Source organism: Cololabis saira, chromosome 6 (assembly GCF_033807715.1).
Source record: "Cololabis saira isolate AMF1-May2022 chromosome 6, fColSai1.1, whole genome shotgun sequence".
Lineage (NCBI taxonomy): Eukaryota > Metazoa > Chordata > Actinopteri > Beloniformes > Belonidae > Cololabis > Cololabis saira.
The window spans coordinates 22,136,903-22,159,628 of record NC_084592.1 but is presented as its reverse complement, the minus strand read 5'-3'; the positions used below and the strand labels follow the sequence as shown (position 1 = coordinate 22,159,628).

The 22,726-nt window shown below is 40.1% G+C and overlaps 1 protein-coding gene across 8 annotated transcripts in view; it reads right to left on the bottom strand.

The window, feature by feature from the left end:
• dip2a (disco-interacting protein 2 homolog A) overlaps positions 1-22,726 on the bottom strand; it is a 91,347-nt gene that overhangs the window by 42,707 nt on the left and 25,914 nt on the right. Inside the window, exon 1 of one of the 8 annotated variants that reach the window (XM_061723686.1) lies at positions 5,385-5,625. The exons of the other annotated variants lie outside the window; for them this stretch is intronic. The gene's annotated coding sequence lies outside the window, so the exon portion shown is untranslated. Of the gene's footprint in view, positions 1-5,384; positions 5,626-22,726 lie in introns of those variants that run through there. 8 annotated transcript variants of the gene reach the window in all.

Here is a 22,726-nt window from a genome sequence, read left to right as displayed (position 1 = left end):
GCGCTTCTGAATCTTGGTCCTCGGAATCTACTGCCCCGCACGGTTCAGAGGCCTCTGCTCCAACACTCCTGACTCCAATTACAAACCGGATTCGGTTGAAGTTGGGAAATTGTGTAAAATGTAAATAAAAACAAAATACAATGATTTGACAATCCTTTTCAACCGATATCCAATTGAATACACTACAAAGACAACATATTTAATGCTCAAACTCATAAACTTTATTTTATTTTCCAAATAATAATTAACTTAGAATTTCATGGCTGCAACACGTGCAGTAGAAGTTGGGAAAGGGCATGTTTACCACTTCGTTACATCACCTTTCCTTTTAATAACACTCAATAAACGTTTTGGAAGAGAGGAGACTAATTCTCTTAGCTTCTCATGTGGAATTCTTTCCCATTCTTGCTTGATGAACCGCTTCAGTTGTTCAACAGTCCGGTGTCTTCTCTGTCGTATTTTACGCTTCATAATGCGCCACACATTTTCAATGGGAGACAGGTCTGGACTGCAAGCGGGCCAGGGGAGAACATGGACTCTTTTACTTCCAAGTCACGCTGTTGAAACACGTGCAGAATGTGGCTTGGCATTGTCTTGCTGAAATAAGCAGCGGTGTCCATGAAAAAGATGTCGCTTGGATGACAGCATATGTTGCTCCAAAATCTGTATGTACTTTTCAGCATTTAACTTGCCTTCACAGAAATGTAAGTCACCCATGCCATGGGAACTAATGCACCCCCATACCATCACTGATGCTGCTTTTGAACTTTGCGTTGATAACAGTCCGGATGGTTCCGCTTCCTCTTTGGTCCGGAGAACACGACGTCCAGTGTTTCCAAAAACAATTTGAAAAGTGGACTCATCAGACCACAAAACACTTTTGTGCATCAGTCCATTTTACATGAGCTCGGGCCCAGATAACCCGGCGGCGTTTCTGGATGTTGTTCATAAACGGCTTTTGCTTTGCATGGTAGAGTTTTAACCCGCACTTACTGATGTAGTGACGAACTGTATTTACTGACAGTGGTTTTCTGAAGTTTTCCTGAGCCCATTTGGTGATATCCTTTACACACTCATGGCAGTTTTTAAGGCAGTGTCGTCTGAGGGATCAAAGGTCACGGTCATTCAGTCTTGGTTTCTGGCCGTGGCGCTTACGTGCAGTGATTTCACCAGATTCTCTGAAACTTTTGATGATACTATAGACCGTAGATGTTGAAATCCCTAAATTCCTTGTAATTTTGCTTTGAGAAATGTTGTTCTTAAACTGTTCAACTATTTTCTCATGCAGTTGTGGACAAAGTGGTGACCCTCGCCCCATCCTTGCTTGTGAATGACTGAGCATGTTTGGGTAGGCTCCTTTTATACCCAATTATGGTACCACCTGTTCCCAATTAGCCTGATCACATGTGGGATGTTCCAAATAAGTGTTTGATGAGCTTTTTTCAGCTTTCTCAGTATTTTTCACCACCTTTCCCAACTTCTACTGGACGTGTTGCAGCCATGAAATTCGAAGGTAATTATTATTTGGCAAAAAACAATTAAGTTTATCAGTTTGAACATTAAATATGTTGTCTTTGTAGTGTATTCAATTGAATATAGGTTGAGAAGTTTTTTTAAATCGTTGTATTTTGTTTTTATTTACATTTTACACAATTTCCCAACTTCAACCGAATCCGGTTTGTAATTATCACTAACAGATTTGTTAATGGCCATCAACAAGTCATTAATGAGCAATTAACAACATTACTGTTAATGACCTTGATAACGAGCTGATCTATTCTTTTGATAACAAGCATGTTGGAGAAGTAAAGCATCTAAAACAGGTAGGACACTGAGGATCAGGACGGAGAAACACTGACCTTTAGAGATGGATTTAAAGACGGGAGAGGAGAGGCTTTGCAGAAATGATGCTAAACGAACAACTTAACATTTACGAGAGCGAAACAGCTGTTCGATACTACACATCATTTTAAAAAGATGCTGCAAGTCAACATCTTAGTGCCTTTGTTAACGTAATGTAGACACTTATATCCAATATTCCACCCTTCCCTCTCATATTCATGCTCACCAGCTCTAGGTGGAGTCCTTAGGTCGTAGCTTGATTAATATCTCCTCAAAGTCTTCATGTTACAATGTGCAGTACTTTTTTTAGTTGACCTTTAAAAGTATGTGTTCTTTTGAAAAACAAAATTATCTTAAAGAAATAGTAATACCCCTCACGCCTGTAATGAACTAGTGATGTGACAGCTGGGACAGGTCCAATAGACCCTTCTGTCCCTGAATAAGATAGACGGGGGTACAGAAAATAAATAAATTGACAAACAGACAGAAAACCTTTCATATTGTCAAAAATGGTGGTTAATGGGTTAATCATTTGAGATGACAGAGCATTGAGAACAGCGGGGCATTATACTGGCCAGGTTTTATCTGTTTTCTGTGACCTATCAAAGACAGAAATGGCGGTGTGTGGTGTAGTGTACACTTATATTGTGTAAATATATTGTTTATATTTTACTTCATTATAAGATACTGTCCTTGTAGCTTTCCACTTTTTTTTTTTTTTTAAATCTAAATGTTCTTGTGGCTGTCTTTGCTTCTTCTCTTGGACACAACAGTGTGGTAGTGTGAAGGCAGGTGTTGTTGTCCACTGCCCGCTGGTCCTGAGTCACCAGGAACAACTGAATGCCTGCACTGTTAAATGTCCAAGAGAGATGGAGGCCAGCAACAATACAGTGCTGTCCACAGGCTGAGCCGGCTGACCTGTGTGTGTGTGTGTGCATGTGTACACATCAGTTAATGTCTGTGTGCATGCCAGCATATCTAAGTTAGCACACCAAGGCAGCCAACCGGCTTGACAGTCACACAATAGAGGCCTGCTATTCTCTGCGACAGCTCCAAATTTTGGCTCATGAGGCCAACGGGCCCCTAGCACACACTGATCCATCGACTTACTCTATGTCTCAATGCTGAGAGCTAATCTTTTGATCTGGGAACAACCAGCTTTGTCACTGAATATTGTGAAATTGACTTGACCATTAAATAGCAAATGACCTTTGCTATGAGCCTTAGAAAAACAAAACAATGAAGTCTTGGAAAACGGATGGATTACATTATTTCCAGCGGAACCGTGTGTATGTACCTGACAGATTTTCCACATTGAGGGTGTGAGCATGTCTGAATTATTCACAAACGGATACTCCCATTTCCTATCTCTCTTTGAACTCTGAATGGCCTGATAGGAGAAAAAACGGGAGTATTCAAAGGTCAATATGTGGCCAGCTCAGTGGGGAACAACAGAAGGGGGACGTTGATGGTGGGATAGAGGGGAGGACGCAGATTGAAACATAGATACAGAGGAGCTGTACCTTGTCAGACATTCACAACAGTGTAAGAAACAATCTATTTGACTCCCTTCAATCCTGTACACTTATTATAGGCAGTAACAATAAAACGAGCTGAAAAGAAATGTTTTCAAATCATGCACCTACAAGAAAATGGAGAGAAACAAACTCCCCAGAGAATGAGTGATTAATAAATGAACAAAGGATAATCTGGAAGGATGGTGGAAAAGACTTCTCATACAAAGATGACCATGGTGGGGCTCAGCTGGAGACCTGTTTCTTTTCTCAGCTAGCATCCACCTTCAGTTCTTTTGTTCATTTCATCTCTGCGCTCTTAACCTCTTCACCTTCATCTCATCCCCTGCAGCTTCACAAGCACCCCCATCTTCCTCAGACTTCCTGACAGAGTGTTGTTTATTAGCTCTGATCATGTCCAAAGTGCACATATTTTCATAGTTTCACAAGCTAGTAGTGTGAACATGTTCTCCATCTTTCTGAAGGGGAAAATAAAAACATATTTTTTCTGGCACATTATTTAATGTTAATGTAATCATCATGTCACACAGCCCAGAAGCCTATTTACAAAAAAGGGTCAATCTTGTGACAGAAAGAGAGCCTGCTTCCTCTCCTTTGAGTTATTGACTCTAAGCAACTGGATGGTATTGACTGGTGTTTGACCGCTGACTACAGACCTAAGCTGCTCTTGCAATAAGGTCCATTAGATTAATTAGACCAGACATGACTCTTCAGTCCCTGGATAGATACTAACACACACTTCATTCCTCTACACGCCACAGCAAACACAGTCAGGAGAGTTCATGAAACCTATGGAGAACATTAAGCCGTTTTTTTCAATTTACTCAAACTTTTTTTGAGTCTACATACAAGAAATTAAGAATGGCTACTATACCAGTGTATACGGATTTTGTTAAAATGTAGCTGACGGCATGCAAACTGCTGCACAAACAGCAGGATCGATTTCTGATTCATGTCATGTTTGTCCGTTGCAGATGCTGCACTCTGTTTCCAAGTTTTGTTACTGGGGACTTGAATGAAAGCTTTTTTTAAATTATTATTATTATTATTTAAACGAAGTCACAAAATGTACAGTTTGAAGATGCAGAGGAGTTGTTAACTGAAAGTGGCAAAACGTGCTCCAGGTCAGATATCACATAGAATCACTTATCCTACCTTTTAGGTGGCACACCAAATTTGACTGATGTATCAGTATAATACAAACTGACAAATGCATGTTTGGCAGTTCACTGCTTCAAAAACAGCTTTGCTCTGAACCTTTTATCACACACAGGTGATTTAATATTTACTATTATAACCAGAAATGATCATATTCTTTCAAATTCTTATATCAACTTATTAAAAAACAACAAAAAAACAACTAATTATATTTAAAAAGAATAATGAGGGCAGAACACAAAGGTTCTTGTTTTTACATTATGCTTGCAGGGAAGAAAGGAGAGATAAGCAACATTTCAAGGAACACTGAACACAGATTGAGTGAATAATACAGAGTTCAATCTTTTCAAATGTCTGGCCACACCCACCTTTTCAAATCGAATGAGTGGACATGGATAAGTCAGAGTGATGTCCCCACCCTTCTACAGTGTCAGTTCCTGTGCCAGTCTGACCTACAATGTGCCAACGCTGCTGCCAAGCCAGCAATTAAGCTGTCTGCCCTTCGGCTACAGGAAACCACAATTAAATATTTATTCAGGAAAGGCAGATGTTTCCAGCTACCATTTAGAATTAGTTTCGCAGAAAACAAAAGTTAATTTTACACATATTAAGATTCACCCTTTGTAATCCAAGGACCCGAATAGGTCCATTTCAGGGGTGCAGTTGACTATGAGCACTCCACTGACCCTCAACCATCACTGACTCAGCTATGAGTTTCTTTGGCAGACAAAAATACCCCACAATTAAATCTGTAGATAAAAGACTAATGAATGTGCAGTATTTAATGGCAAATGCAGACACTTGTATAACTATATTGACATGCACACACAAATAGGTGGAATCACTCACATGCAGAAGCCAGAAAAAGATGCAGAGCAGCAATAAGACGCCTTCAAAGCAAGGAGAGCATAGATGGAGAACCAGCAGAAGAAGAGACCAGGGACAAAATAAAGGCAGTCACGTCGGTGGAGGCTTAACAGCTCAAACAGCCTGAGAAGTCCTTCTGTCATAAGTCAGCCAATGGTACATTTTTTTGTTTCCTTTCATGGTCAGAGCAGAAGAATGAACAAATCCCATCTCCCTCATTCTGCCTTCCTATCATTCCCCTCCCTCTCACCCTCTCTGGAAACCCCACACTCCCAGAACCCCCTATTCAATCGACTGCCCCTCCTTTTTCCCCTCTTGCTCTCTTTCGCTCTCTCTCTCTCTCTCTCTCTCACTCTTTCAATCCCTCCCTTCTTCCCTATCCTCCCAGCTAAGGTCTCTGAAAAGCCAAGCTGGGCCGCAGGATTAGGGTGTCAAAGCAGACCCCTGCCCCCCACCTTCCCACATACCAATCTCTCTCCCACACACACACACACACACACACACACCAAATACACTGTACAACAAACTCTGAAGAGGGTTTTCAGCCTGTAATGACATGTTCAAATTCACGCTTTCAAAGCGTAAATACCTTGTTTCGCCCTGAATTGAGAACCCCAAAAGCAAACCAGCTGTGTAGCTGCAGTATTAAAAGCTTACTTCTACAAAGGTGACAGCTGGAAAAAAAAAAAAATCAAAAAAGAAAAGTAATTCATGTGTGAACAAGGGATAACAATGATCATGTCTTACAAGATAGTTGTAATTCTACACCACTTTCAATCCAAAGAGCAGCTTATCAAAAATGTAATCTGTATTTCAGGTGAAGCTGCACCGAGGGAAGATTAGACTAACTTTGATGTGGAGGAAAATCCAGCCCTGTATTTGGATCAGCTGGAGATGGAGTACTACAGGAGTCTCACAGGGTTTCTCAGTCTCTATTGTGCATGTGCACGTCTACTAGTGCTACTGTGTCTGCACGAGCATGGGTGGATATGCGTTAGTATTTCATTTTAGAAATATGCAGCCAATTAGCCCTTTGGCATTGAGTTTCAATGAAAACCTGCATATGATTACATTAATTAATGCTTGGGAGAGCACACTCTAATGAATCCACCCAAACCTTTCGGCGAACAGCGGATCATCCTGTGGGTTTCCTCAGACTCAGATGAACTGTATCTCACTTCAGACTAGTGGGTTTAACTTGAGAAAACAGAGCTGTGTAATCACCTCTTGGAAAAAGGTTGGAGCAAACTGTTTTACTTTTCTGAAACTTTAGACTTTCATTTGATTTAAAAAAAATGTGTTCACATTTTGTCTCAGCGTGCTAGAAGTTAAATGTAATATTTTTAGGTGAAGGATTCTTGGTCAGATGACAAAAACACTCATAATTTCTGGGAAATTACATAAAATACATGTTTTTGCATTTTGTTCATTGACAAAATGTGGTCTTTGATTATCCAAAAACTAATATAATAAAAAGACAGCTGGTTTGCTTGGTTAATATTACTGTAGAACACCTTTGCAATAAGTTACATATTTGTGTTACGTTTGTAATACACAGGAAAAGTTAAGTCCAAAGTGCGTGCTAAAAATGGCTTTTACAGCTGGTTTGAAGTGCCACTGGAGTTGTCACATGCAATTACTGGTATTTTGCTGAATGGGAAGAGGTGCGAGTAAAGTAGCGCTTAGCAAAATCTGGCATCCCAGACCCATGACCACTGCAATCGGTGAAACAAAATAGAAACAAAAATGCAATCACGGTTTAGGACTGATAAAAATATACAGATGGGTCAAAGACGTGACGCTTACTTTTTCTGTCCGATGGAACTTTTTACCTAATAATAAACATAAAAATGAATAAAAAATATAACATGTATGTCTAATACGTTCCTTCTACATGTGCCCACTCTTATTTTATTTAAACATGTTGGTTTTTGGTCATTTTCTGACATCTGAAGTGTGAAAACATCATGTGGGGTGACCGTCCGGCCTTGACTTCTGTTTGGACAACTGGTTTTAAATCACATTAAAACAATTGAAAAATAATGCTTGCCCCATTGGGCATACTTTCAAACTTGTTTTAGATTTATTGACAAAGTTATGGAACATTTGTACACACATTTCAATCATAATACACAAACTAATCTTGTCCGAATATGTTCATTGTCTGAATTATCATCTGGGGTGACCATGAAAAAAATACAATTGAGGGACTTTTATATTGACAATCATCTCAAAGAGGATGTTGCATCAGCCAGTTACTCTATGAGGGTCCCAGAGAGACAACCTGCAGGTCAGTAGTCTCTCTCTCCTTTACAAATAAATCCTCTTTCTAACAGCTGCAGTGTATACGTCACATTTTGATATCATGTGGGGTGACCACCCTAAAACTGTAAATAATTTGTTTTATTTGCAAATCTATATTTTGAAGGTAAATTTGTTAGTGATATGTGGTGAGAAGTAGCTAGCTTAGATCATATAGCTAACTGTTAGCCTGTTATATTTGATTAAACTTGAAAGCATCATGTGGGGTGACCACCTGTCATGTGGGGTAACCAACAAATGGCAATTCTGTATCACATTCAAAATTGAATGTCTATCAGTTTTGGTTCAAATATAAATTATTGGTATAGCATGCATAAGTGGATACACCTTGTACACATTTTAAATCAGTTTTATGAATTTTAGAGTAAGTAAGAGGGTGACACTGCCATTATGGATAGAATGTATTTAAAAATGGTTTTCAAAAAATGAAAGGAAAAATGTGTCTATCTTTCTTGAACAGTTAATTTAATTACTGATACTTATTAAAATATAAATTTTGTTATGGAAATCTATTAATTTTGAGATAAATGGTCGCCCCAAATGACGGTTTAAAGGTTTAAAAACACTAAAATACCTTTGTTTGAAGTTTTCACATACATGTATGTGTACACTACATTTCAAATGTTTGGAAAATGGCCAAAAATATCTTTATTTTAAGTATTTTAAAAATGGGCTACTCAAAGGCCTTATACGTCTTTGACCCAGATGCTAATGCTTTCTTCAGTTTGAGCACAAGAGTTTACACCAGTCCAACATTGGAAAGCAAAACCATTTAAGTCACATACCGAAAGTGGCTTCCTCCTGCACATAGAAGTGCCACATCTTTTATATAAACCAAAAGATTCTTGCAAGCTTAAGGCGGCGGGACATGCTTCTTTTATTTGTACGATATAAATGCACAGTAGAAGATCATTTATGTGACACATATGCTGATAGAAGATTAAAGGCAGTCAGGCTTGGAAACAAAAAAGGGTGAGTGTTGGTGAAAAGATGGATTGACTGAAAATGACAAGGATATTAAAACCGAGAGGCAGCTGTAAAATTTTAGGGAGGAGGGACTAACTGGTTGGAGGCTTCGGGGAGAATTTTGATACAAAAGGCGGAGATGAGGAAGGAGAAAAGAGGAAAAATGGGGAATAACAGAGGACATGATTAAAAGGTAATGACTTCCTCTTCCTTTCACTGAATGCACGTGTTAAACCCCCCCCCCCCCACACACACACACACACACACACACACCCACACACACACACACACTAAAGCGCCAGGGTGTCTCAGTGTCACTCCATCGATGGCTCCAATCACACCATCATATCGCTTTTAATTAAGTAGTGCCAACGAATTAGGAGACTCAACTAACCCTTCATTACTACTTTGTTAATACGTAACGCGCGCGCACGCACGCACACACACACACACGCACACACACTCCCCCGGGCTCTGTATGGCTGGTAAGCAGACAGACAGCGTGAATAATAAGACATTAGATGCAGCACTGCTTTACGCATGGGGCCCTGCAGCTGTGCACTGATTTGCAGAGCAGACATGAGGGGTGGCCATAATTAACAGTCACAAATAAACACTGACACTATACGCATACACTTCAAAGGAAATGCACACACACATTGCCTACACCAGTCCTCACAAAGAAACAGGATGCCACACCGAAGAAGAATCCCACAAACGCAAATGAACGGACAAACATGTACATGTACTCTTGGAGCAAAGCGTCACATTAGGCCTGTAATACAAACGTTGGGCATTAACTGTACTGCGTCCTCACATGTACCTAAATATGCTAGCATTCATGAGATATGGACACGCAGAGCTGGAGCCAGTCCAAAAGTATTATACGAAGCTCCATTTGCACATACGACACACAGGCTGGACTGAGCTGCAAAGGAACTGAGCCATGTGCTGTTATTCTGGCTCCCAGCCAGACGAACCTGCATGGACAGCAGCAGAGATTGTCCAATCGGACGTCACACTGCACAACAAAGAGCTTTGAAGCCCACATGAGGGATTCAGAGTATGGAGCAATTTTTTCATTACCTTTAAGTTGTTACTGCAGTGTATTACAAATGACGACAAAATATGAGAGAGTATAAAACCAGATTGTCTCATTGTGTGCATGCGTGTTGCCTGTTTTCTGGCATGTGTGTCTCAATGTGTGCGATTTGTGAACCGAGACATCTGTGAGACAAGCGTGACCAGCCTCAGCTTCAAGTTTACCCTGAAATAAGACTACGTCTTCAGAGCCCTCAGCTAGACTGAAATGGTTGAACTACAGTACTAGACATGTTCTGCTCTAACCTTACGTCCCTACCACGCTCACTGATGTTTTACGTCCCCAATACTTATAAATCACATCCAAAAGTGCTGACAGCTTACAGATTACTCTTGAGCTGTACGACACCCCTGTCGCCTGGCTACGACATCCATGCTGGAGGAGTTGTTTCAGAAAAAGTTGGGCGACAGTGATCGGCTCAGAGAGAAGGAATGGTACAAAATAAATTGACACTTCAAACAACTTCTCATGAAAGAAAACAGTCTAGCAGGTGAGTCTTCATTTACGTTTTCACAAAAAAAATATTACTTTTAATTGCACAAACGAATAAGTTGGTGAGGACACTGAAACTGCAGCATGATTTCGAGATATACCTAACAGAGTCCTGAAAATAAATGCTTTTACAAACCAATACAATACCTTTTCTTTGTTAGTCAACTTATTCTTGATATATCAATTTTGAAAGTTCATTAAAGTTCCTTTGAGCCTCCCAAAGTGGGCGATCAAGTTAGAGCATTTCCGTTCAGTTTCACCTACTTTGCAGAGGAAGCTTGCGGCAGTTCCAGCATGCACCTTGATGGAGAGAAACCCTGCACCCCTGGTTGTGTGTGACACGAGTAGGATACTGTCCCAAGTGAAGCTTTGGGCTCCGTGTTTTTGCTCACTTTTCTGTTAGGTCTCGGAGGACGTGAAGCTATTTATTGTCCTCTTCTTTGCCTGGTTATTACCATATGAAAGCCCATGTTTCACTGGCTTGACACAAGCTTAGCCATTAAGCTCTTTGGAGAGAGACACACACACACACACACACACACACACACACACACACACACACACACACACACACACACACACACACACACACACACACACACACACACACACACACACACACACACACACACACACACACACACACACACACACACACACACACACTATAGAGAGGGATGGTGTGGTGGGGGTGTTATTGTATGACCAAACAAAACATTGAACATCTACACTTGGGCACCGTAACATTCCAATTAAAGAGTGCACACCCATACACACTCCCTGTTGTTAAAGATGGGGTCTGTAACTGTGTGTGTTTGTGTGTTAGTCTATCCCTGTTTACATGTCAGGGGCCAGTACTAATGAGCCGAGGTCCAAGTTTAACAAGCCATATTGCAAAGTCTTCAGTTTCACACCTGGGATTTGTCATGACTGGGTCTTGCAGGGAAGTCGGGCATCAGCATAAGATTCAAACAAAAGTGCGCATGTAACTGCGTTTGCTATCACTACGGATGTGAACTGGTACACATCCAAATAAACAGAATAGACTTATCCAGGTGTGAAATAGACAAGAGCTTCGGTAAACAGAGCACTTCAATAAACAGTGTTCCCTGCACACAAAGCTGAAGAAAAGAGATGCAATTACTGTTGATTCTGATCGGCAAATCTGCTTTGTTTAATTTCTTTAGCTATTTACTAGGTATTAGTATTTTACCAATACCGATAAGTAACATGCAAAATTTTGACCTAACAATATAGATTACAATGTCTGCATCTGAGGTGTCTGTCTGTCTACTCAAAGATGGACTCCCTTTATTCTGAAAACAAGCAAACAGCACAACTGACTAATCTCCCTAGGAGCTGGACAGGACTATCATGTCACACACCATCTGCTCCTCACTTTACATCTTCTGCCTGCAACACAAGCCCATTCTTCAACACCCAAAAATATACTGTTCAAGGTGTCACCATCCTCCCTCCTGCTCCTGTTTTTTATAGCCACCTTTCAAAACTTCCTATCCTTGCCTTTACATTTCAGCTTCGTACCTGCAGCAAGACCATTTTTAAAGCTGTATTAGCTGCACTTACACCAGCATGTCCTGAATGTAAGAGTTTTAAGATTAGATCACTTCTCATCATCTTATCCGTGTTCTCTTCCCTTTCTGTCTGCTCTCCACTAATTCACCTTTCTCTTAACTGCTTTTGTCCTTCAGCTCTGGTCCTGCTGAATATTTTATATCAGTCTCCGGTGGTGCAGAGGCAACAGTCTTCCACATCTGCAGGTATACCCTTCATAAAAAGTCTCCTGGATCCTTCAAAACTTTTGTTGCAACACAAGGTCTCTGAGGGTAGTATTACATACTTTACAACTCATGTACTGTATACTCATCTGTGATTGCTCATCTATAAAACAGGAAAATGGCCCTTTCATTTTCTCTGCAACAAAACCACCTGAACTATGTACGTCTCATTGCACTAAATCAATTAAGAGGAGCACTGATAGAGCCAGAAGGCCAGGTTTAAGCCTTTTAAAGTTTTACGACACATCATCCTAGCAACTGTTAACAAGGCTACGGCTGGCAAGAAAACATCTGGTTGCCCTCAGACAAGATATTTGAAATCCAGCGGAGGAAAAAAAAATAATACTCACCAGAAAATCTGGCATCAACAGCTTTATGAGCAGTTCTTTTGCAGACTTGTGTATGCACGTCTCATCTAAGATTCTTTCCCTTCCCCAACCTGAGCACAGTTTACCAGCAGTACAGAGAAAAGTAAAAGCAAAACTTGACAAAATGACAGGCACAAACGCTGCACCTACGTGCACAAAGTGCAGAGCATTAATGAGTACAGATCCCAGCTGGAGCACATGTGCACGGCTCCTGGTCTAATGAGTCCATTAGTTAGCGACAAAGCAACCACAACTGCTACCACACACACCGACAGAAATGCACATACATTCGTGTACATCCACATCCACACACTTTTAAATATATTAACAATTCCTGACCTCAAAACACAATATGACAAACATCAACAAGGCACATTTGTACTTCAACAAACTGATACGACATATGACTGGTTAACGGTAAATACAGCGATCTTGTTAAAGAAGCTTACTGTGTTACATTATCACTTCTTGCACATCCCCACTAGGGTGCAAACTGAGTTTCATGCTCATCTCTAATACTACTTTGGTCTTATCTGTCCAACAGAGGGCGCTAGAAAAATGTGCAGCCTGAAGACTCCAAGTATCGCTCTGAAAGGCTTTTCTAATTCCATCTAACTGGGTCTCGTCATCTTCCTTTTGATCTCTCTTTTCATCCTCATTATTAGCTTGACATGATTATTTTTTTAAGTATTCTTCTTTATGTAACTTAATTATTCCAATGTTGTTATCCAAGCTACTAACATATTCTTTTACAATATTATTTATTTTACTCACCTATAAAAAAAAAACTAAAAAAAAACTGTTAAATGAATGCAACTGAAAACTCTCACAGAAAACGTCACAGTTTACCGCTAACCCATTAACCGCATACTTCCACGATACCCGCAGGGAGTTTTGAGATTTTTTGTTTTTGTTTTTATGAGTGCAAAGGATACTGTATGAGAAGATATGCAGTTTGCAGACAGAAACCAACATTGCAATAGGAAGGCTGAGAGGCTTAGCTGCATCTCTGTGTGTGAATAAACCAGGCTTCAGAAAATGGGTGTGAATGCATGTAAAGTGGCAGCGCTTGGCCCATCCTCATCGATCACAGCGGTGGTGTGTGTCTCCTAATGAGAGTGCTCTTAATGAAGCTGAGCTCTGTAAAATCAGCTCTGTTTAACAAAGGCCAAGCTATTAAAAAAGGCAATTGCTTTACATCAGTGGCAGAAGCAAAAGGCGACTCTTAACAAAATAGTGGGCCCTTGACTTGAAAGTAGCAGCCATGGCGTGCAAGTTTAAAGCTGGGTTGCAATTAAAGGATAATTTATTATTCTAAAATATAATGAAATGATGTACAGGTAAAAGGACTGAAGTCAGAGATCAGACATTTTTGTTCATGGTAAACAAGTCTATGATTATAAGTGTTTATGTTTTGATGAGATAATGAGGACAGCACTGATGACAACAGTAATGTCAGCTACTTCTGAACACAGGGCAGCTAAGGACTTCTCTAGAAATGAGCTGAAGTGCTGATTACGCAGATGACGCTAATGCAGACATTAAGAGTGGGGGAATTCAAGGATGAGTGACATGTCTTTACATCACTGTACCTTCGTGACAGCAATGCCAGCCTGTGATCTACACTCAGCAACACAAATCCCTCCATCCTGAATAATCTATAGAGCACAGCAGATGTTTAACTTCCACCCTGCGGTTGAAGGTCACCACTCACTAACTGCAGATAACAGCCTTTAGGTTTTCTGCCTTTGTAGATGTGGGAAAACTTCAACGTGACATGTGTTTCGGGCAGTGTTGGAGTAAAGTATGATCGAAAGGGGAGAGCAGAAGAGCAGAGAATTTGAATTTGGCGTGTCACTCCAAATACTCGGTTTAGTCTTCTATATAATCTTATGTGAGGGATTAAAATAGACATCATGAAGTACCTCACAGAGCTTTTGTAAATGTTCTGTGGTCTGACAACTTCCTTTATGGTGTTTCCTGGAAAATAGGAAGTTCCTCTAAGAATAGCTGTTAAGATGGAAAGCTAGAAACAAAAAGGACTGGTTGGTCGTTCTACGTTATAATCTTGTTGTTAGCACTTGGGCAGAGCTTTTCTTTGCCTTTTCACTCTCTCCTTGCTGAGTGAAGATGAACAACATCTCATGTATATTTTTACCCTCATTTATCCACACCTTCTTCCAAGTAATACTTTAATATTCCCTAATATAGGCCTGTCCACACCAGACATAGGGTAGTGTGTTTCCACTCCACTGTTCTGGACCCCCCACCATCGAGGTTGCCTGTCCTTGGCATGAAAACTCCCAGCTGAGTAAATGGCTTCTATAAAATGGGGAAATATGTCTCTGGAGTATTGAGAGACACTTGGAGAGATGAAGGTGAGAAACTGGACAAAGGGAAGAAAAAGAGCAGTAAGGGAGGGAAACTTTGAAGAAAAGATAGAAGAAGAAAAAATACAAATCAAGGAAGAAAGGGGTTTGGTGGGCAGACAGGAAAAAGAGGAGGGGGTATGTACTTTGAAGCTGAATCTCTTGAATGAGCGAAGCAAAGATCTGTCTCCTGAGAGTAACAGCAGGGGAGGGCAGGAGCATGCAATCATAAAGACTGGATCGTTAAAGGAAAACAAACGATGATGGGTCGCAGTGTCGGATAAGAAACATATCGGGCCTTTCCCATTCTCCGGTTTGTTTGTCTCTCTTCCGAATAAACAGAACAGAGAAGAAGAGAATGAAGAAGAGAAAACAGCCCACTTTTCAATGCTTTTAAACTACTTGACCATCTAACATAAGACTGCTTTCTTTTTGTTTTTATTTCCTTTAGAGTATAGCAGCAAACGAATCTCTCAGTCTGAATCAGTTATGTCACATGTGGTGATTTAAAAGCCTCCAGCATCTGCATTTGTACTCCAACATTTTCCCTCCTAAGCAAAGGTCACAACAGTGGCAGCAGTTCCCTCTTAGGCCTCCTGATGTGGAGAAGCTAATATTTAAAAAAAAAATGCAAAAAGCATAGCTTAAGTTTAACTCAATTTGAAAGCAACATTCACATCCATGATAAAACACGACAAATGCCTGAAGATGACATCAAAAGAAAACAGACCAATGTAGGTTGAGCTCCAACTGATAGGGTGATGGAAAATGACATATGAGGAGGAACCGGGACAGAAACAACAGTTAAGAGGATAGAGAGACCACTTTATCTTCCCTTCACACTCCATGGTCTCTACAGCTGGCAGGCACTTCCTGCTCCATTGTGCAGATTGCTGGCTGTATACGTACAGGAAGTGGGCTCTTTGTTTCCTTTCTCCTTCCTGCTGGTGTTGAGCACAGTGAAGAAAGCAAAGTGTGTATGTATCGGGGAGGGAAAGACAACACGTGCTGTGTTTGTAAGTAACCAGGAAGGAGCTCCTGGTGGAAAGTGCTGGACTTTAAAACACAAACACAAAAGTAAAGTGAGGGACTGTGCTTTAAATCAAAAAGGTGCTTGTAACGCCAACAAACTGGGAAAGGTTTGCACAGATGGGGTACAGATGTCATGTAGTGCAGACAGTCACATGCCAAACAATACATCTCTGATTAAACACCTGATTCTTGCAGATTAACCTCTCAGCTTACTGACTCATCAGGGAACAGTATAAATCACCTTTGGCAGGCTTTCAGCTACAACATATGTCACGTCAGTCAACTCCATTTAATATTCTTTATTTATTCACCCCAAAACAATAGCCTCCGGAAATCTGGAGATTTGTTTTGCTCCTAATATCTCATCAATCCTCCACCTGATTCACCTAATAACCAAGAAAAGAGAAGATTTATCACCATGCTCCATGGAAAACTGAAGCTATCCCAAAGTTTTCACAACAAACACCCAGTGAAGTGAATCTCCAAGAAGAAAACACTCTTTATAAAAGGCTAAATCTCTAAATGTCAGTAAGTATCACTAATATCTGTAGCATGCACAATTATTAATTTGTGGAATCAGATGTACTTTTGAATTTGTACTAATGAGCCACCCACAAATGTGCACAAACATTTTGCCAGACAGCATCGACAGTCTATCTGAAATATAATACAAGATGGAAAGGTCCAAATGTTGCTGCCAGCACAAAGAAAGACTGGTCCTACTGGTCCGACGGGTCGTAGAAGGAAGTAAAAGAAAGACTGAGGGGAATAGGAGCAGGGAGGCGAGCACAAGAGCAGCTGCTGGAAAGATTGATTTAAAGAGAGCAGAGTAACGACAGCCAGGCATCATCCAATCAGACCCCGGATCCACATGGTTGCTAGAGCAGGAAGAGAGTGTGTGTCTGTCTGCATAGTAAGTTCTCCAAGGACAAAACTAAAAAGAAATGGGGGAGGTAAGGTGCAGTGATAGGAAACCTGCAGTGTTATGTCAGATTTCTGTGCGAGTTTGAGGATCTGTCACATCTCAGAGCAGCAATAAGTGAAATCAAAGACACGGAGGGAGAAGCAAGAAGAAGGAGGCTCATATAAGCGCATGTCAATTATATCTGTTTCCTTTGGTTCAAAGAGGTTTTGAATGTGGGAAACAAGAAGTTATTCTAAAACTAAGAGATTTGGAAACATTGATTATACAGTTTGGTTTTATTTTAGTTCTGCCTGAGATCTGGAAAATAACAATTATAAGTTTCCAAATGTTGAGCTGCTTCTTGATAACTTAATACCCTGTCCTTAACACAATCATCCATTTCCCATTTTCACTTAAGTGATTCAATTAATTTCTCTATATATTCTAAGCTATTACTAATATCAATAATTTAAATAAAAACACAGGCCAGAAACCTCTACATTTCTATTCACCCGCTGCAGTAAGAGAGATGGATCTTCTAAATCAACACATAACTCAGAAGCCAGATTCTGAAAGAAAAATATATACATAGAGAAAAAAACTAACCTCTTCATCTAAATGTTATCATCAACCTGCTATTCTGCTGATGATATACATTCACATTTGATGATGTTTAGCAGTTACAATGCAAACTCAGAAGCTTTTCTCATCTTTTATATCTTTAAATGTGCAAAGATTAATACAAACGGAAAGAGATGCAGATGAATCCCATCACTGATGGAACCGTTTTTAATATCGTCGCTGGGGTATGATTAAGTGTCAGTGACTACGTTTACATGCAGTCAAAATGTGGGTTATTGCTAATATTCCGGTTACTGAAACATTCGGAATATTCAGTTTACATGCGTGAGCAAACAGGGTTATCCCTGTATACATGTTAATTAATAATTTGCGATATCTCGATCGAACCAGCGACGCGCGGAGAACGTCATGACGCAATTCCCGTAATTTCCGCTTCTTCTTCCTGTATCCAAATTCAAAACAAATGCTGCTTCGCGCAACTTTTCGCTCACCTTCTTGTAAATCTGGCTATCCTGGTACTTTCTACCGTCCACAAATGCCAAAATATTCATATCCTTCATTACATTTATAAAATGATTAGTCTCCTCCTCACTCCAAAAGTGTGGCGTGGTCTTGCGTTTCTCCATGTTTATAAGTACGTCCTGGACTCAAAAGACCAAGATTCCTTGTGAAAAGAACACAAGAAAACAAATTCATGTTCCGTTTGATCGGGATATTCCGTTAGGCGTCACTCGGAATATTTGGGTTTTAAAAGGAGTAACCCAAGGGTCATATTCGGGTTTTTAAAAACCCGTTTTTAAAAACCCGAATGAGCAAATTCAGGTTATTCAAAGGGGTTATTGGTGTTTACATGGCCATGCAAAACCGGGTTATTGCTAATATTCGGGTTTTAAAAGGGTTATTGACTGCATGTAAACGCAGTCATTGAAGAATCTACACACTGTCAGTCAGAGTCTGTGTTTAAAATCCTGGCTTCACCTTCCACATGCTGGAGTGCCCCTGAACAAGGCAATGAACTCCACATTGTCCCACACCCAGTACGTTTGTATAACAGAAAGTCGAATCGTTTCCTTAATCCAACCATAATCGAATTTTTAAAAGCCATGTATACACCTTACCCGGGCTGTAGTCGAACCGAACAGAAGCCCTTGAAATCGAGCTGTTAGTGCTATGATTATCCCAAGTTTCTTTTATTGTCCATTGGAGAACAACATGGACATATATTTCAACAAAGCTTATCAGCACTGGTGCCACAAAATGTAAAAACATGAAATTGTAAACTAAAACAAAAAATGCAGAATAGTGCAATAACAAAAATAAATACATTAAACTTCAAAAGAGGTAGTTGAATGACATCCAGTCAAACTCACAAACACAAATTAAAATACTTTTTGGCTTAACCTTAGTGCAACATTCTGAATGGCATGAAATGAATAGCAACAGCTTAACAACATGAACATATATAAAATTTCACAATTCAAACATGTCCGGAAGTGACGTTAAATGCAACGATATATAAAACGATTTAATATATATTAAAAACATGAATAATAAGGGCCGCTCGGTGGCGCAGTGGGTTAAGCGGCGGCTCATATACTGAGGCTACAGTCCTCCTCCTGCAGCGGTCGCGGGTTCGAATCCAGCCCGCGCACCTTTGCTGCGTGTCTTCCCCGTTCTCTCTCTACCCCTTTCCAGTCTGCATCTCAATAAAGGGCCACTAGAGCCAAAAAAAAACAAAAAAAACATGAATAATAACTAGATATGTCCCGATACTTTTTTGGCCGATACCGATGTTTTGAAAATGCCGTGATCGGGCCCGATCGATCGGCCGCCCGATCGATCGGGACAACACTAACGTGTACGTGTGGCGCCACCTAGCATCGCAGAGTCGAACGCACCTCCCTCAATAATCGATTGTCTTCTTGCGCGTGTAAACTTGGATTTCTCTGAAACTCCAGTTTAATCCTTAGTTAGATTGTTGCCAATAGCTTGATTTAGATGTGCACTTTCACCACACTTTCACTTTGAGTGAAAGTGGCTTGAAGTGTCAAAGAGCTTTAAGTAATCATCTAGACTAAAACATCCCTGTATAAATATAAATATACGTTTTATAACTACTTGAAATTGGACACACAGATGCTTACCGTTACTATTAGATAAAAGCAGAAACTATGACCTTGTTTGTATACATGTGTATGTTTACATCAGTGTTGATGGAAACCAGTAGATTAGACTACAGAAGGGGCAGCTGGGCCGTTGAATTCTTGCCCGTCTCAACCGTTCATGGAGGTTTAATGGAGTGTGATAATAAAAGCTACTAATCTGAGGAGCTGACAGGAGGTCAAGTGACCTGATTGACTCGAGGTCAATGTGTGAAGAGAAGAAGAGGCATGTGCATGTGCTTGTATGGGTGATCTGGGAAACACTGGACATAAAGAAAATGAACAGAAACCTTCTGTAAACAATATCCCACCAGGATATGATATTGATCTGCAATATAGTCGGAGCAGATTAGCAAATCAGGTGCCAACTCCTGCACCATCGTCTGTTACGGACAAGTTGCCCGTTTCTTCCTTTGTGATACGAGATTCTTTGCTCTGACAAGACTGATGTGAAAGGAAAAAAACAAACATTGCTGTGTCATTCACTTTACACTCTCACTGGAACGAAATCAAAAACCATGAGTTCATCTCAGTTTTCCACAAAGTCAATGTCACAACGTATCAAAAGCAATATTATATATATATCTATATATATCTATATATATATCTATATATATATATATATAGAGAGAGAGAGAGAGAGAGAGAGAGAGAGACTTCTTCCACTGTGAATGCCATCACCAATATGCCATTTAATAGTTAATGAGTTAGAATGTTTAGCTTTTATGCATTTGCAACAAACAAGCGTTACAAAAAATGCAAATGAATGCTGACGCCAAACTGTGTTGATTAGCATCAAGGGGGTTTGTTCATTGACCAGAGTGTCAATGAACAAAGAACAAAGATGAGGCGTCACCAGAGCGACTGGATAGCAATCGGTAGGTCGATCTCTCAAATCTTGGCCTGTTTTGAAATCAGTCTGTGTATGAACTAATGGAACAGGGTGTGAGAGTTAATCAGCCGTTGCTAAAAAGAGGAAATCCTCCATTTCCCAGCTGCCACCTGTCAGTGCACCTGACACCTGCCCCGCAGTCTCTCTCTCTCTCTCTCTCTCTCTCTCTCTCTCTCTCTCTCTCTCTTACTCACACACAACAAATAATTCCTTTTACAAATGTATGTCCATGTGACAGTTTATTTGCATACTGAACACAGTGAGAAATGTAAACAAAATGTTTAGTGCACACATACACAGGTTAACCAACATGCCTGTTTTTGCACAGGATGGTTACCAAGCAACAGTTTAATACAACGGGGATATAAAGATAAAATATGAAATGAACAGTGCGAGGGACTAACAACATCCACGGCTAAGAAACAGCCAGACCACACAAGTAGCAACAACAATAATAAAACAGACCCAAGGCTGGAGCGTATAGGCTACACCTTTTATTAAAAGTTTTAGCTAAAAGTTACAGAACATGGTTTGTGTGAAGTTAATTAAATCAACACATACACTGATTTTATAGCATTCAAATATTTACTATAAGACAAAGCCCAATCATAATCATCCTCTGGCTACACCTGGCCTGATTCTGAGCGTAACGACAGGCTAGATTACATCACGCATATCTATTGTCTCGCCTCTTCCACAACACATACTCACTCATACACGCACACACTAGATAAAAGTCCTTAATCCTTTGTTTCAGGCCTCCAAAACACATCCTGCACTGATCCTAATGTAGAACAATGACTCACAAGCCATTTCCCGTTTTATACTCTACGTGAGTGCCGTTCATCATTTCTACACAACATCCATCCATTGACTATAAATATCAGGATATCAGTCTGACTTGTCTTTGTTTTGTTTTTTTTTATGAAAGCCCTCCACTTTATTTACACAGTCCAAATTATTTTGCAGATGAACGCACGCTCTCTTATAAAGCCTTTAACATACATTATATATAAATAAACCTTGTAAATAAATCTTGCACACAGCTGTGCTCAAATTGCAAGCATTAATGAGAGCACATGAGCACACACCACATGTTCACAGACATGAGCACACACATCCACACCATCATGGGCATCTTACATGCGTATTATAGTTAAACCTAATTCCTACATTCTCATGATATGTATAACCTAAATAATGTGCAGCTGACAGGGCGCAGATCCTTTTTAAAACCAGAGCTGTTGTCAGTAAGATGGTATTATCTCTTCTCTAGAAACACTGACCACATCCAGCTAGTGACATGGATAACATTAATCCATTGTGATGGAGGGATCAGTAATGCTAACAAAACTGTCCTGTTTTATTCAAAAAATAAAGTGTGCTACTACAACAAAACTGAATCTACGCGTTCTAGATATATAAAGAAGTCTTTATAGTTGGAGGGACTCAGATTTACAACACAACCACATGACAGAAATCAAGTAAGTAGTCAGAAGCAGTCAGTTCACTTCATGTAAAGAGAAACTTTACCTGCTTTTTTTTTCAACATGTACAAAACAATTACCATAGAAAGACTAAACAATGACCAGAGAAGAAAGGCTGGCATAGAAAGACATTTTGCAATGAAAAAAAACATCAGAGGTAAAGTTATTGGAGAGAAAAATAAAACGCTGAAAGATACAACAGAAAACTAGACCGCCCCCCCACTCTACATGCAAAGAGGGCCTTTGAGTGTCTTTAAATGACGGATGTCTATCTGCCAGATGGTATCATTTGATAGCATCACCAGATCTCTGTTAAACAATTCTGCTTCATCCAAGAACTCAGGGTAATGCTTTAAAATTGTTTATTTTCATTTGCCGACTCCTCTGCTTTATTAACATTGTTGAACCAAGAAACATTTTATTAATAAGTTATTATTGAATGCAAGAGCGCAGATGGCATTGGGGACGAGGGGGTGGGGCCCCCAGATTAATAGTGACCCCTATCCGTTCCCCCCACCCACGGTCCCTATGTAAGGCGCCAAACATAGGCAGAAAAAGTGAGGATTAATGTTTTGTTAGTTAGGCTAACTTACATTGCAGCACAAACTTGAAATGGCAGCAGCATTTTCCACGTAATTCTCGGTTAATAACATTGCACAGCGGATCTATTTGATAGCAATGGTGTTTCTGCTACGACTAATGGTGCGTTCACTGTACTCGGAAGGTGGAAATTTGAAGTCGGAAAGGCATTGAAATCTATCATTATATCTACCAGTATAAATGTTGGGGTTTTCGTTTCATTTCATTAACTGTCCATTTTTTTTTTAGAATTCCATGTTCCAAGATG